The sequence below is a fragment of the Pan troglodytes genome, chromosome 5 (assembly GCF_028858775.2).
Source record: "Pan troglodytes isolate AG18354 chromosome 5, NHGRI_mPanTro3-v2.0_pri, whole genome shotgun sequence".
Classification (NCBI taxonomy): Eukaryota; Metazoa; Chordata; class Mammalia; order Primates; family Hominidae; genus Pan; species Pan troglodytes.
This window is the reverse complement of record NC_072403.2, coordinates 78,106,072-78,120,474: the sequence shown is the minus strand read 5'-3', so window position 1 is coordinate 78,120,474 and position 14,403 is coordinate 78,106,072. Positions and strand designations below refer to the sequence as shown.

The following is a 14,403-nucleotide window of genomic DNA, read 5'->3' as shown; positions in this document are numbered from 1 at the left end:
GGATTGATCAAGCCCTCCTTACTGCCATCTCAGGAGAGGCTGTCCAATATCAGGAAACTGAAGAAACAAACTCCAGAGGCACCTCAAGCAGGACAGTCAGCTCTGTCTGTCCCTGTTCCTCTGGGTCCACTCCATCTTCCCTATTCAGTTTCTCACTCGCACTTGCCATCTCCTAGAAATCCTCATCCTAGATAAGCCCCAGTCTCACTGTTGCCCCTCCAAAAGATGCCTGGTCAATTTGGCCCCAGTAAGATCCAGGTCCCCTTCTCTCTACAGGACTTAAAGCAAAGTAAGGGGCATCTTGGTAAGTTTTCTGATGACCCTGACAGATATTTAGAGGCTATCCAGAATTTAAGCCAAGTATTTTAACTCACCTGAAAAGGTGTTATGTTACTTTTGAATCAAACCCTGACTAACATTGAGAAGCAGTCCACTCCACAAGCAGCAGAGAGATTTAAGAATGAGATTTGTATCACATATACTGTCAGAGAAGGGGTCAAACTTTATCCAACTGGAAGATAAGTAGTACCACTGAATGACCCTAAATGGGATCCCAATGATGAGAAGGGAGAATGGAAGAGAAGACACTTTCAGGTGTGCATAATGGAGGGCTTACATGGGCCTAGAACCAAGCCTCTTGTTTATACCAAGCTATCCATAATAGATGAGGAATTTGATGAGATTCCACTGCCTTCCTGAAAAGGCTAAGAGAGGCCTTGGTAAAGCACACCTCTCTACCTCCTGATTCAGCTGAGGGACAACTAATCCTAAAGGATAAATTTATTACTCAGGCAACCCCTGATATCAGGAGGAAACTATACAAACAGGTCCTGGGACCAGACAGTACTTTAGAGGACCTCCTGAAAGTGGCCACCCTGGTCTTTTGTAATAGATACAGGGAGACCCCAGAGAGAGAGAGAAGACAAAGGAAAGAGGTAGAGACTTTAATGGCCACCATGGAAGCCCACAAGCCCCAGAATCTCTGAGGTGCACTTGTTAACAGCTACAGATATGGTAAATCAGGGCATTTTAGGGAGGATTGCCTAGGCAGCATGAAAAACCCATTTTGACCCTGTTCAATCTACAATGAGGATTACTGGAAGGTGAACTTCCCCCAGGGATCCTGGTCACTGGGCCCAGAGCCAATTTCCCAAATGGTCCAGTAGGAATGAGGAGTCGTGGGGCTTCTCTCCCTGGCTCTGATGGTCCAGATCACCATTAACATCCAGGAGCCCTGGGTAATTCTGGAAACTGAAGGAAGGAAAGTAGACCTCTTTCTGGACACTGGGGCTGGTCTCTTGGTTATTTTCTCCAATTCTGGCCCCCTCTACTTTCTTAGCATGACCATGTGGGGTGTCTCAAGAAGGTCTTTAACCTGATATTTTTTCGTAATCCCTTAGTTGTTGGTGGGGAGACCTCTTGTTCACTTGTGCCTTTCTAATTATGCCTGAAAGCCCAACTCCTCTGTTTGACACAGATATTTTGGTCCATATGGAGACCACCATCCTGATGGCTTCAGCACAAACTCTTTGTTTCTTCCTAGTGAATACCAATATTAACCTAGAAGTCTGGGCAATTCTAGGGAAAATTGGCTGAGCCAAAATTGCCATACAGGTCCAGATCCATTTTAAGGATCCCAACCCCTTTTCTAACCAGAAACAATACTCTGTGAAATCAGAAGTTAGGAAAGAACTAGAAGCCATCATTGGTAATTGAAGGTGGCAGGGCCTCCTCAAACCCTAAAACAGACCTTGTGATACCTCAATGTTGGGGGTACAAAAACCCAATGGGAAATGGAGACTACTTCAGGACCTTCAACTCATTAATGAGGTTGTGGTTTCAATTCACCAGGTGGTTCCCAATCCATACACCCTGCTAGCTCAAACACCTGAGGGAACTAAATGCTTCATAGTCCTGGACCTAAAAAATGTCTTCTGAATACCATTACACCCTGACTGACAGTATTTGTTTACATTTGAGGATCTCTCTAACCAAATCACCCATTTATCCTGGATGATGTTACTCAGGTATTCTGAAACCCTCCCCACTTCGTTTGGGCAGGCCTTATCAAAAGACCTCTCTGAGTTTGTTTATCATCAGGGTAAAGTTTTACAATGTGTAGTTGACATTATTCTGTGCACTCCAACTGAGGAAATCTCTCAAGAGGGCAGTAAGGCTCTTCTTAATTTTTCTGGCTAACAGAGGATATAAGGTTTTAAAATCTAAAGCTTAGCTCTGTCAAGTTTCAGTGAAGTGACTAGGTCTGGTCCTTTCAGAGGGGACCTGGAAATTGGATGAAGAAAAGATTAAGCCCGACTTCTCCTTTTCCCTCCCCAAACCCTCAAGCAACTGAGGGGATTCATAGATATTATGGGATTCTCCAAACTATGGATCCTTGGCTACAGTGAAATAGCTCATCCCTTATATCACCTAATAAAAGAGACTTAAGCAGCTAATACTTACTCTTTAATTTTGGAACCAGAGGCTAGAAAGGCCCTTGACTAACTAAAACAAGGCTTGCTTAAGGCACCAGTCATAAGTTTTTCCATAGGAAATATTTTTAACTTTTACATGTCAGAAAGGAAGTGAATGGTCCTGGGAGTTGTAACCCAGGCTCAGGGTCCAGCCCAGCAGCCTGTAGGGTATTTAAGTAAGGAACTTGTTTTTGTAGTCAAAAGATGGCCAGCCTGTCTCTGGGCAGTTGCAGCAGTAGCTTTGCTGGTACCGGAGGCTACTAAGTCAACCACAGGGAATAACTTAACTGTTTATACTCCACATAATGTGGCAAGACTGCTGTCTTGTCTCTGGCTAATGGACAACTGCCTCCTCAGGTAACAAGCTAGCTCTGCTATTATAGGGTCTGCATTCAACTTAACAAGCTGTCCCTAGTCCCTAAATCCAGCCACTTTCCTCCCACAGGAAGCTGGAGAGCTTGAATATGACTGTGAACAGACAGCAGTACAAACCTATGTGTCCAGAGAGGACCTCAAAAAAACACCATTAGAGAAACAAGACTGGATTATCTTTATGGACAGTTCTTTTGTAGAACAAGGAATCCATAAAGCAAAGTATGCAATAGTTACTCTGAATGACATTGTTAAGAGCATGTCTCTCTCTTCAGGCACAAGTGTTCAACTAGATGAGCTAATTGTGTTCACAGGGGCACTGAAACAAGGGAAAATGGTTCACATTTATGCTGATTCTAGTCAGCATAGTCTTCCTCACAGCTAACAAGTCTCCCATTAAATACCATCAGGAAATTAGTAGACTATTATCCTAGGTTATCCTCTCATGAAAAGTGGCAGTAATACATTGTAAATGCCACCAAAAAGTGATTGGATAAAATAGCCAAGAGAAATACGTTGATAGACCAACTGGCTAAATCAGCAGCAAAAGGGGTCCACATTTAGGAGTCACTTGAAGCCCCACTGATCTGAGAGGGCTTCATAAGTGAAATAAAACCTCAATGATCTCCTGCAAAAATAGAATGGGCCACCTCTTGGGGATATATCTTTCAGTCCTCAGGATGGCTAAAATGAGAGGATGGCAAGCTTCATCTACTGGCTGCCAACCAATAGAAAGTCCTTAAAAGCCTTCACCAGGCCTTCCACCTAGGTAAGGATAAAACCTATCAACTGGTCCAAATCTTTTTCTCAGGTAAAAACCTGATACAAGTGGTTAAATAGGTTTTTAATGCTTTCCAGACTTGCCTTAAAAAGAATCCCCTCAACTGATGCCTTCTTCCCCCAGGAACCTGAAGGACAGGTGGCTACCCAGGGAAAGACTGGCAAATGAATTTCACCAATATGCCAGTGGTAAGGGGCATCTAGTACCTTCAAGTATCGATAGGTACTTTTACTAACTGAGTAGAAGCATTTCTATGTTGAACAGAGAACACCTCTGAGAAGATTAAGATATTAATTAATTAGATACTTCCTTGTTTTGAACTTCCTAAGTACCTCTAGAGTGATAATGGACCCTCATTCAAGGCAGCTGTCACCCAGGGAGTCTCAAAGGCACTAGGCATACAGTACCATCTTCATTGTGCTTGGAGACCAGAATCCTTGGGAAAGTTAGAAATGAAAAATGATATTATCAAAAGACACTTCAGGAAACTGTCTCAGGAGATTGATATCCCTTGGACTATCCTCCCCATATCCCCACTACATGTTAGAAACACCCCTTCAAAGTTAGGTTTGAGTCCTTTTGAAATGATATATGGAGGGCCTTATCTCACTGATGTTTTGTGCTAGACTAAGAAACCTCTGATTTAATTAAACATATAATTTTTTTGTACCATATCTAAGAGGAACTGGAACAACTGATGGAGGCCCAATCCGATGAACTAGGCCCATTCAATTCAACCCAAGGAATCTAGTACTGGTAAAGGTACTTCCTTCTCTTGCTCTCTCTATAAGCCCAGACTGGCAGGGACCTTACACCATACTTCTTTCTACTCATATGGTAGTGAAGGTCACTGGAATAGATTATTGGATTCATTATAGCTGAGTAAAGGACTGGGAAGTTAACAGAATTACCCTGTCAACCCAGAAGAGCATCCAAAGTACCAATGTGAAGATATCGGTGACCTCGAGCTAAAACTTACAAAAGATTAGTGTTAATAATTAACCTCCCATTGGTATCCTTTTTATAGTCTTGCCTATGCTTGTTATTCTTACCTTCGATCTGTTCTATACCAGATCAAATAATTTCAGAATTAGTATATTTCACTTTTTATTTCTGTAATCTTTGGCAATAGATTCTTTCCTCTTAACTCCTTTCTTGTATAATACACATATTTGATCTATGCATACTTAACCTTGTAAAATTTGTTTCTTCTTGTCTAGAGGCCATTAAACTCCAAACGATCAGGCAACTGGAGCCTCAGATGATGGCTCCCTTCTGCCGAGGAACCTTAGGTAGACCTCTGGGAGGAATTCCTCAGGGAGGAATTCTCCCCAAAGCAATGTCCCCTGTAAGCAGGAAGTAGCTATGATTGGTCATCATCCATATTCTAACTGCAGTTAGATGTGTCTCTTAGGAGGAGGGAAATAATAGGAAGAGGAGGCAGAGAAATTCTAGGCAGAACAAGGTGGTCCCCAACAAAATCCCATTCTCAAGCCTGCAACCATGGCTCAAACTGAAAACTTCCATCCCTGTTTTTCTGCTCAAATGTTGTCTTTTTCAAAAACACCCATGGCCCCGCTCCACCCCATACTGCAACTATAAAAAACCCAGACTCAGCTGGCAGAGAGAGGAGAAGCAGCTGGATGTCAAAGACTACTGCTGGACTTTGTAGAAAATTGGCTTGACTTCAGAAGGACAGCGGGATGGCATAACTTTGGAGAAGAATCTGGTCAAAGATGGCCGGACTTCAGGGAAAGATTAACTTCCTGCCCCATCCCATTTTCAGGTTCCCTTCCTGCAGAGAACCACTTTCTTTGGCAATATAACCTCCCACATTTACTATCCTTCAATTTCTTCATGCGACCTAATTTCTCCTGAATGCCAGACAAGAGCTCAGGTGCCACATGTGGATACAAAAGGCTGTCACACTTGCCCTTTGCCCTCACTAGCAGAAGGCAGCCACCTCATGTGAAAAGGCAGAGGGCCCACAGAGCTGGTAACACTTAAGCCGTCCATGGATGGCAGAGCTAGAAGAGCAATTTAACACTCCCTCTGGGACTTCAGGGGTCACAGGAAACCCCCATTTGCTGTCACAGGGCCTGCACAGAGTTTATGCCTGCCAGAACCCAAGAGCACTTTCTCTGGCTTCTACATGCACTCACCTGTGTGCTCCCTCTCATGAGGGATGAAGCGCAGGAAGTCTGAGTGATTGAAGTTTGCTCCTGTCAGCTCCGAAGTGGGTGGTTGTTTCCAGAGTTCATGCATTCCAGTTCCCACCTCGTTCACTTGCATGCTCCCTCCCATGAGGAGTTGAAAGCTGCAGGCTAGGTAAATGAGAAACCCCTGATCAATGGGTTGTCTCTGGGTCAGGAGAATAGAGAATGGTCACCCGAAGTCAGAACTCCTGAGCTTTCTTCAGGGCTCATGGAATTTGACGAGACTTACAAAGGGTTCTCTGAGTTATGCCTGCTGGATTTCCATCAGCAATTCCTTCAGAGATCTTCTCAACACATACAAACACAACAAAGACAAGACAGACAGAAGGCTTTCCAAACCAAGATCCCTAACCAAAAGTTCTAAGAGTATTCCTTCCAAACTAACCTCTTATTTTCCCATTTCCATTTTCCATTTTCCATTAACCTCCTTCAAACCTTCCTGATTGAGGAGAAATCTCTCAAACCAAGACTATTTCTATTAATTAGGAAGAGCCAATTGACACCCCCAAAGGTGCCAAACCAAGACACTGAAGGATCTGGACCAATCAGGAGAAGAAAGGAGGTATTGGCAGCAACTAGAATACTCACCAAATTAGACACTCCATAATCAGAATACATCTACGGGCACTCCATTGTGGGACTACAGACACCCCATAATGGGGATAGAGTTATGGGATGTCTTCCCAAGACTATTTCTCTATTGCAATCAAATCCATGCACATTGGGTTGGCAATGACCCACTGGTAGAGACAGTGTCAGAGTCAGCCCCCAGTCCAAGAGAACTAGGTGGCCACTTGGCTGGCCTCCAGATCCATCACTGAAGTGAGGCTCCTAAACCACAGGCAAATAGTCCCAAGGGCAACCTCTGCTGAGCCCCCAAATTTGTAAACACCCAACGTGTTAAACTTGCCACTGCCTAGACAGAGCCAATTTATCAAGACAGGGAATTTGCAATACAGAATTATTCACACAGAGCTGGCTGTGTGGGAGACCAGAGTTTTATTATTACTCAAATCACTCTCCCTGAGCATTCGTGGATCAGAGTTTTTAAGGATAATTTGGTGGGTAGGGGCCACTGAGTCAGGAGTGCTGATTGATGGGGGCACAGATAAAATCAGAGCAAGTTGAAGCTGTCTTCTTTTGCTGAGTCCGTTCCTGGGTAGGGGCCACAAGATGAGTCAGTTTATTGATCTGGGTGCTGCCAGTTGATTCATCAAGTGCAGAGCCTGCAAAATATCTCAAGCACTGATCTTAGATTTTACAATAGTGATGTTATCCCTAGGAGCAATTTGGAGAGGGTCAGAATCTTGTAGCCTCCAGCTGCATGACTCCTAAACCATAATTTCTAATCTTTTGGCTAATTTGTTAGTCCTACAAAGGCCACTTAGTCCCCAGGTAAAAAGGATATTTGTTTTGGTAAAGGGCTGTTATTGTCTTTGTTTTAAACAACAAACTAAGTTCCTGACAAAATTAGTTTGACCTTTGCAAAGGAATGAATAAGGATAGCTTGGAGGTTAGAAGTAAGATGGAGTTGGTTAGGCCAAATCTCTTTCACTGTCTCAGTTATAATTTTTCAATGGCAGTTTGAAAACCAAAGGCTAGGTTGTCAGGAGACCTGCTGTTCCGTGGGAACCTGCTGGTCTTCTGTGCTGGTCAATGTCAGAAAGGGTTGCTGGGTATGTCTACAGGTGGTCTCTTGATGCAGAAGGTCAAGGGTGGGGAATCTTTGGGGATAGTGGTGTTGCTGTAGGTGAAACTGTTGCAGCCTGGGGATTTTTACCCAGCAGGCAGCTGTGGGGACCACCAACTCATTCTCCACTCTCCCTTGAAGAGATCTCTTTCTCAGTATCTGGCCCAGTTAGTTAGTTTTGTCCCAAACTTCCTATGCCCAGATCACTAGGCAATTAGGTGTCCTGAGCCAAGGGAATCCACCAAGCAGAAGCTGTGGCTGGCAGACAAACCACACTCTTCCCAAGCCAGCCCTGTGGTGGGAGGCACACCCGGCTTCCAACATTGGCCCACAAACCCATGCCTCTCTCTCCCCAGTGTTCTGAGAGTGAGGGCTTTTCCCTCACTTGAGTTCTGGCCACAGATCTCAGTTCTGCACTCCTAGGTTCTGTGCTCTAACTCTTGGGTGTTCACACCAGACCCATGGCTTTTTAATCCGGCCCCTAAATATTATGCACCAGCTGTGTTAGGGGCCAAGATGCTCTCAGGCCATTGGCAAAACACTCTCACAAGGGGTTACTGGAGAAGTGCTCCAGCACAGGTAGCCAGCAAAATGCTCCAGTGGGGGCCACCAGAAAGGCAATTCAGTGGAACAGTTGAGACTGTGCTACAAGCCTGCTTCTGTGGGAGTGGCCAGCCATGGACCTTTGCAGGGGCTTGCAAGTAAGGTGCATACAGACCTGACATCCCCAGTCTTATAGAAAAGACAGCCCTGTTTTTTCTAGATCTGGCAGTGAACAAAGGCTACAGCCACTCACAGCAGTATGGAGAGCCCTGGGAGATAGACCCCTATGGCTGTGTTTTGTTGCAGCTGTCTCTTTATAAAACACTCTAGGCTCTGTGAAGGCATAAGCTCTGTATCTGCCTACTTTCTGAGAAGTATCTCCAACTAGCTCAACTGTCGATGGGGTTTGTAGGATCCTTTGTAGCTAGGATACCATAGTGACAGTGGGTTGTCCCACAGTTATTTAACTCACCACTTCCTTAGGAGTCATTCAGGGCCAAGAATGAGTCGTGGTGCACACAACAACCCCTTGCAGGGCTCTTAGGTTCCCCCTCTTCAGCCTCATTGTCAGTGTCACTTCTCTATCAACTCTCAATTTTTTTTTCAAAAGATGAGTTGGATATATGTTCATTTACTTGATATTATTGTCTCATTTGGTGCAAGAGGCTTTTCCTGGCTATGTCTTGTTGGCTATCTTGTGCCTTCCTTTTCTTTCTTTAGATTGAAAAAGATACTGATTAATAAGAAAGATAAGCTGACTGGACCAGAGAAAATGCACACCCCAAGAAACTCACTGACTAATATGTGTCCTGGGTTGAACTGAGTAATGATAGTGAGGAGATAATTATATGATTGACACTCCTGGGTCTCCTCAAAAGGGTATGTAGTAAGCCATCAATGGGCTTGAGAGCCGCTACAGTGCAGAAGCATAAAGGACTGCAGCACCACCCAGGAAAAAATTTGCAGGGCATTAGAAGGAAATATAGTCTTTCAGCAAAATCAACTGACAGACAACAGATACTTAAAGACCCTCTTGACCCAGTACATTACCAAACATTGAAAACCTTCTGAATAGCAACAGTTCTATATCTGAAAGCAGATACCACAGGACACCTGGAATAGAAATAATTTGGGACCCAAAATATACACAGACTGGTCTAGGATTAATTCATTATCCAGTTGTGGTCCCAGAATTAATATAAAAAAAGAAAAAGTGCCAGTCTGCTTAGAATCCAGGTTCACATTACTCTTAAAATAAATGAAAATGTATTGATATTCTAGACCAAAAATTTGAACTTTTAATAGATATTATTGGAGAAAAGACTATGTCTTATCTCTGGTCTGCCCTTAACATATTTGTAGTTCAGGGAGTGATAATATCAATTAAAGTCCATATACTATGTGTTGAATACCCAAAACTTATAACCAATCAATGAAATGTGTTTTATCTTCTTCACCTGACTAACATTCCTTCATAATAATGGGGAAGATCATATCTGAGTGGAGGATACTTAGACTCTTCTAAGCTCTGAACAAGAATATGCTAGTAAGGAGAGAGCCAGCTCCTGGCCTTTGGCTGATCTCCCCTTCCCCACCTCTGCCAGGTTCAAACTCTCACCATGACAAGAGTTTTGCACATGAGCATGGACACAACAGCCTATTTAAGCTGTGTCCACAGTGTGTGACAAGAACCATTCTTTGTCCCCAGTCTTCTACTCCTAGGCTTAGAGATCAACGTAATTGCAGCAGAGCCCACCCTGTAGAGGACACATTGAAGAAGAGATCCATGTCTATGCAGGTCCTGGAATCAACTCGTGAAACATTTAGGCTTGGTTTTTCAGGTAGTGGATATCAGGACAATGATCTGGAAGGAAGGATATGGGATCAAGGTGACCATATAACTTTGGGAATTTTAGAGAGGGAGAAAGGGATTTTATGATTGACACTTACATAAAGGTAAGTGTCACAGTTCACTGAGGATAACCTAGAACTCAGACTTTTTCTATGATTTTTGTCTATGTAATTTAGAAGTAGTTATAGAGTTAGAGAAAAGATACAAATAGTTCTTATTATACAGTTTTTCAGTCATTCTCAGTTTTTAAATATAATTATTGTTTTGCTTTTAAAAAGCTTTAATGTATTGAAGTTTCTAAAAATAAAAATATTATTTGATAATTTGACCTCTAGAGTAAAAAATTGTAAAGTAAGGAGTCAATATCTGAATATACCTGATGAAGAATTATCCTTCTTATATATTACATGATCCAAATATAAACAGCTGTGGTTATTTATCTGCAATCAAAAGAAGTTCTGTTGCGTGAAAATGCACTCTCAGGTTAACTGTTTAGAATGAGGTTGTTTTATTCAGGAAGGATTTGGTTTCATGGGTCCAAGAGTCTTCTGATAAGCCCAGCATATAAAGGTAGGTTATTGGTAATGTGCCGAGAACTCCAGGCATCCAATTTGAAGCAACACAGTTGGAACTCCCTCAAAACTGGAAACTCTTTAGACAGTGATCTTCTCTCCATGTCTGGGACTGCATGGTCTTTGTTTTCTATTCCTCTGTGTACACATACATCAATATCTCCTAAGTATAACAGTTCTTCTGCTCAGTGTTCGGTTTCAGCTTCCTCAAATTTAACTTGCTCAGTGTTGGCATATAATGGTGCCATTGTTAGCTGGTTCTACTTACTTTACTGCCCACAATGTCCAATTTAAGAGTCAAGTCACTCATTTTTCTATTTCTTATTTCAAATTACTGAATGACAGAGTTTGGATATTTGTCCCCCCATATCTCATGCTGAAATGTGATCCTCAGGGTTGGAAGTGAGGCCTGGTTGGAGGTGTTTTTGGGTCATGAGGGTGGATCCCTCAGGGCTTGGTGTTGCTTGAAAATAGTGAATGAGTTCTCATGAGATCCGGTTGTTATAAAATTATGTGACTTCTCCTCACTGTCTCTCTTGCTCCCATGCTTGCCATGTAAGACACCTGTTCCCTCTTTATCCATCATTATTGTAAGCTTCCTGAGGTCCTCAACAGAAGCTGATAGCAGTGCTATGTTTTCTATGCAGCCTGTAGAACTGTGAGCCAATCAGACATCTTTTCTTACAAATTGCACCACCTCAAGTATTTCTTTATAGTAATTCAGTAATGACCTAACACTCCGATAAAGAATGAAATAGGCTCAAACTTGGACAACTGTCAATCCCTTTTGATGGTTCTTTATTTTTGGTGAAAATTTATTTTAGCTCTTCTTTACATAAGGTGGCAAAAGTCCATTTATATGTTTATATGAATTGAAAACTGCAGAAGGGAGATACATCTCATTTTCTTAAAGATAGTCATAGATCAAAGAGATTTTTCTATTTTTAAGAGAGAATGAGAATAAGAACAATTTATTTGGATTTATATCAATAACAACATACAGAGTTACATTATTAGATATTTTTTGAATAATTTGTTCTCAATTTTTATAATCAAATTTTCTAAAATATTCACAAATTGTTTCTTAATATCTCAAACTTGCAAAATAGGTGCTTTTTGTAATTATAGTACATTCTTTGTAGTTTTTTCACATTTGAAAAAATCCAGACATAGTTGACAACTATTTTATTTAGTAATTAACAAAACAGAACGGCTTGCTAGTTAATAAAATATATAAGCTATTAGTCACACAAATTACTACCATACAGGAGAAAAAAAACATTAAATTTCATGAGAAAAGCTAATGACAGGAAGCCTACACTGATAACTGATTTTCACTTCTTTATTGGAGTAAGCTACAGTGATATTAGAAACAGAATGACATTGTTATTAGCAATGTATATAGACTCAGAGAAAAGAAAAGAGCTATGAATATCAGAATGAGTTTTGTTATTGGCAACTATGTTTGCTGTTATTTGATACCTCTCTCCTGGGCAGATACAAAAGCACACACCAATCAAATGTCTATCTGGGGTCTCTATTCCAATGTCTGTAGTTCTGCTTTTGAGTGTATTTATGCTATTCTGTTATGAATACACAGATTGCTAGATATTCTGGCAATCTTACCCTACTAAACCTATATTCTTTGAATGCCAATTTTAAAAAGACTCTTTAGAAAGGCTTCCTGGGTTAAATTCTTCCCCTGATATTTGCTAATGGAAGAAGTCACTTTGAAGGTAGCCTCAGTTTATTCATTTTTTAAAATGAGGACAATAGTTGTACTTATCTCAAAATTGTTGTGAAGATTGTATCTGGCATTAAGTACTCTGTTTGTGCGAGCAATAAAGATGATGTTATGACAAAAATGATAGGAAGAAAGATTCCAACACTAAATATTGTGGAGGGTAGAAGAAATCAGAGATATGCCATGAACTTAAGGAGCTAAAATATCATCACTAAAAAAGAGATAATGAAACCATTTTGAAGCCTACTAAATTGAAATGTCACTATTTCTATATTTGAGATTTACTGTGTGCAGTATTTATAAATAATGGGGTAAAAATCATAAAAATCAGTATTTAAAGAAAAAAAATGCATCATATGAAAAGTTACCCACAAGAAACAAAATTAACTTTCAGAACAGGGCTTAACCTCCCATTAACCTATCTAAATTTTCTTAAGTATAGTATTCTAAAATACTTTTGGAATTCAATAAAAGCACAGAATAATCATTTATTCATTCTTCTTATTTAAAACATACTATGTATAAGCTGCTGTAAGTATCAATTTAGTTCTTACAAAGAGCAAGCACTGGAGATTAACGTAAAAGAAGACTTTACCTGTCTTTGAGATTAGCTTCACTAAAGAAGTAATTCTTAAGGTATGCACCAAAGGATGAATAGGATTTAGCTAGAAAACCAAGTGGAAATACAAGTGTTTCACTAAAAAGGACAGTATGTTCAAAGGCCAAGGGCAGGAAAGTTAAAGGAACTTCTGAAAAACTGTGAAAAGCCTATTATTAATAGCTGAAGAGGAAGAGTGATGGAACCTAAGCCTGGAGAAATTTTAAAAATGACTAAAGTACTCAAGGCCTATTAGACCATGACAATGATTGCTTTTTTTATTCTATGAATAATGGGAAGTAGTTAAAATATTTAAAAGCAGCAAGTGAAATAAATTATTAACTTATTTAATAATTTAAATAAATTTAAATTATTACATACCAATGTTTATCAATATATCATTATGATCAATATATTAATATTTAAAATCATGGAAATTCATGTACTTGTTTATGGAAGGACTGCATAATAAACAGCAAAGTAGACCTTGTCTAAGAAGAAGAATGAGAGTAAATATTTGTAGTACTCATCTAAGCAATGTCCCAGGAGAAAAGATTCCACGCCATCTAATACTAGGAATTTCCAGACTTATATACAGGACCTTTGCTTTGTGTTTGTCTGCTCGAAATTATAAAAGAGTGATTATTTTTCTTCTCATTGGCCAAATGAAATTTTCTGATTGTATCTTCACAATGCTCTAGAATGCAATATTTTCAGTGTCTATCTACTACATATTCTCAGTATTTTGAAGATTTGGGGAAGCATTTTTGTTGCTTGTATGACGAAAATTTGATGTGTCACATGTGTATCTATATATCTGTCTGTAGACCTACATATTTACATCTATATATACATATACACACTTACATTTAATATACATTCAATCCCTTCCAACAAAGTTATCAATATGTACTTGAAGAGTACTATGCTTCTATGTTTGAGACACAACCAGTGATATTGTTGCTATGGGGCAGTATTAGCTTGAAGTCGTTGAATATTTAAATTACGAAACTTTCCTTGATCTTATTCTATACTTAACAAATCATTTTGATTGTGATTTTGTTGCCCATGTACTTTAAGTATCAGTAGCAAAACCAACTTACTAAGTACACATAGGAGTGTTCAGGGCTGTGTTGGAGTTATCAGCAGCTTTCCTAGATTCTATACCTAGTAAGCTGCAAACGAGGGTCTCTAATATTGATCTCTACATAACTCTGGAGTCCATGCACTTAGAATCATACAGAACTGAGGCAAATGCCAGTTAACTATAGTGTTACTCATTCTACAGCCTCAATAAGTTACTTAAACTCATCACTAAAACAGGTAAAGCATTATTAACCTCCTGAAGTTGTGGAAAGGAATAAGCTGGATATATTTAGTGTTCTGCCTTGTACATAGTATGCATTTAATAAACTGCAATTTTGAGTGTTTTTGCTTTAGTTACCTGTGCATTTTCTATTCCTCTTTGGGCCCTGATAAGGATAAATGACTGGGCTTATACAACAAGCACTGTAGCACGAGGTTGTCATCTTATCAGCTTTCTCTCAATGAGCTTTTCATA

General features: G+C 40.3%; 1 long non-coding RNA gene across 3 annotated transcripts in view; it reads right to left on the bottom strand.

The window, feature by feature from the left end:
• Positions 1–14,403, bottom strand: part of LOC107975187 (uncharacterized) — a 167,648-nt gene that overhangs the window by 32,281 nt on the left and 120,964 nt on the right. For 2 of the 3 annotated variants that reach the window (XR_008548556.1, XR_001718499.3), the window contains exons 8-10: positions 9,833–9,940; positions 8,549–8,790; positions 5,790–5,951 (exon numbers count right to left, since the gene is read on the bottom strand). This is a non-coding gene — a long non-coding RNA (uncharacterized LOC107975187). Of the gene's footprint in view, positions 1–5,789; positions 5,952–8,548; positions 8,791–9,694; positions 9,941–14,403 lie in introns of all 3 variants that reach the window. The other variant, XR_008548554.2, reaches the window with a different exon arrangement.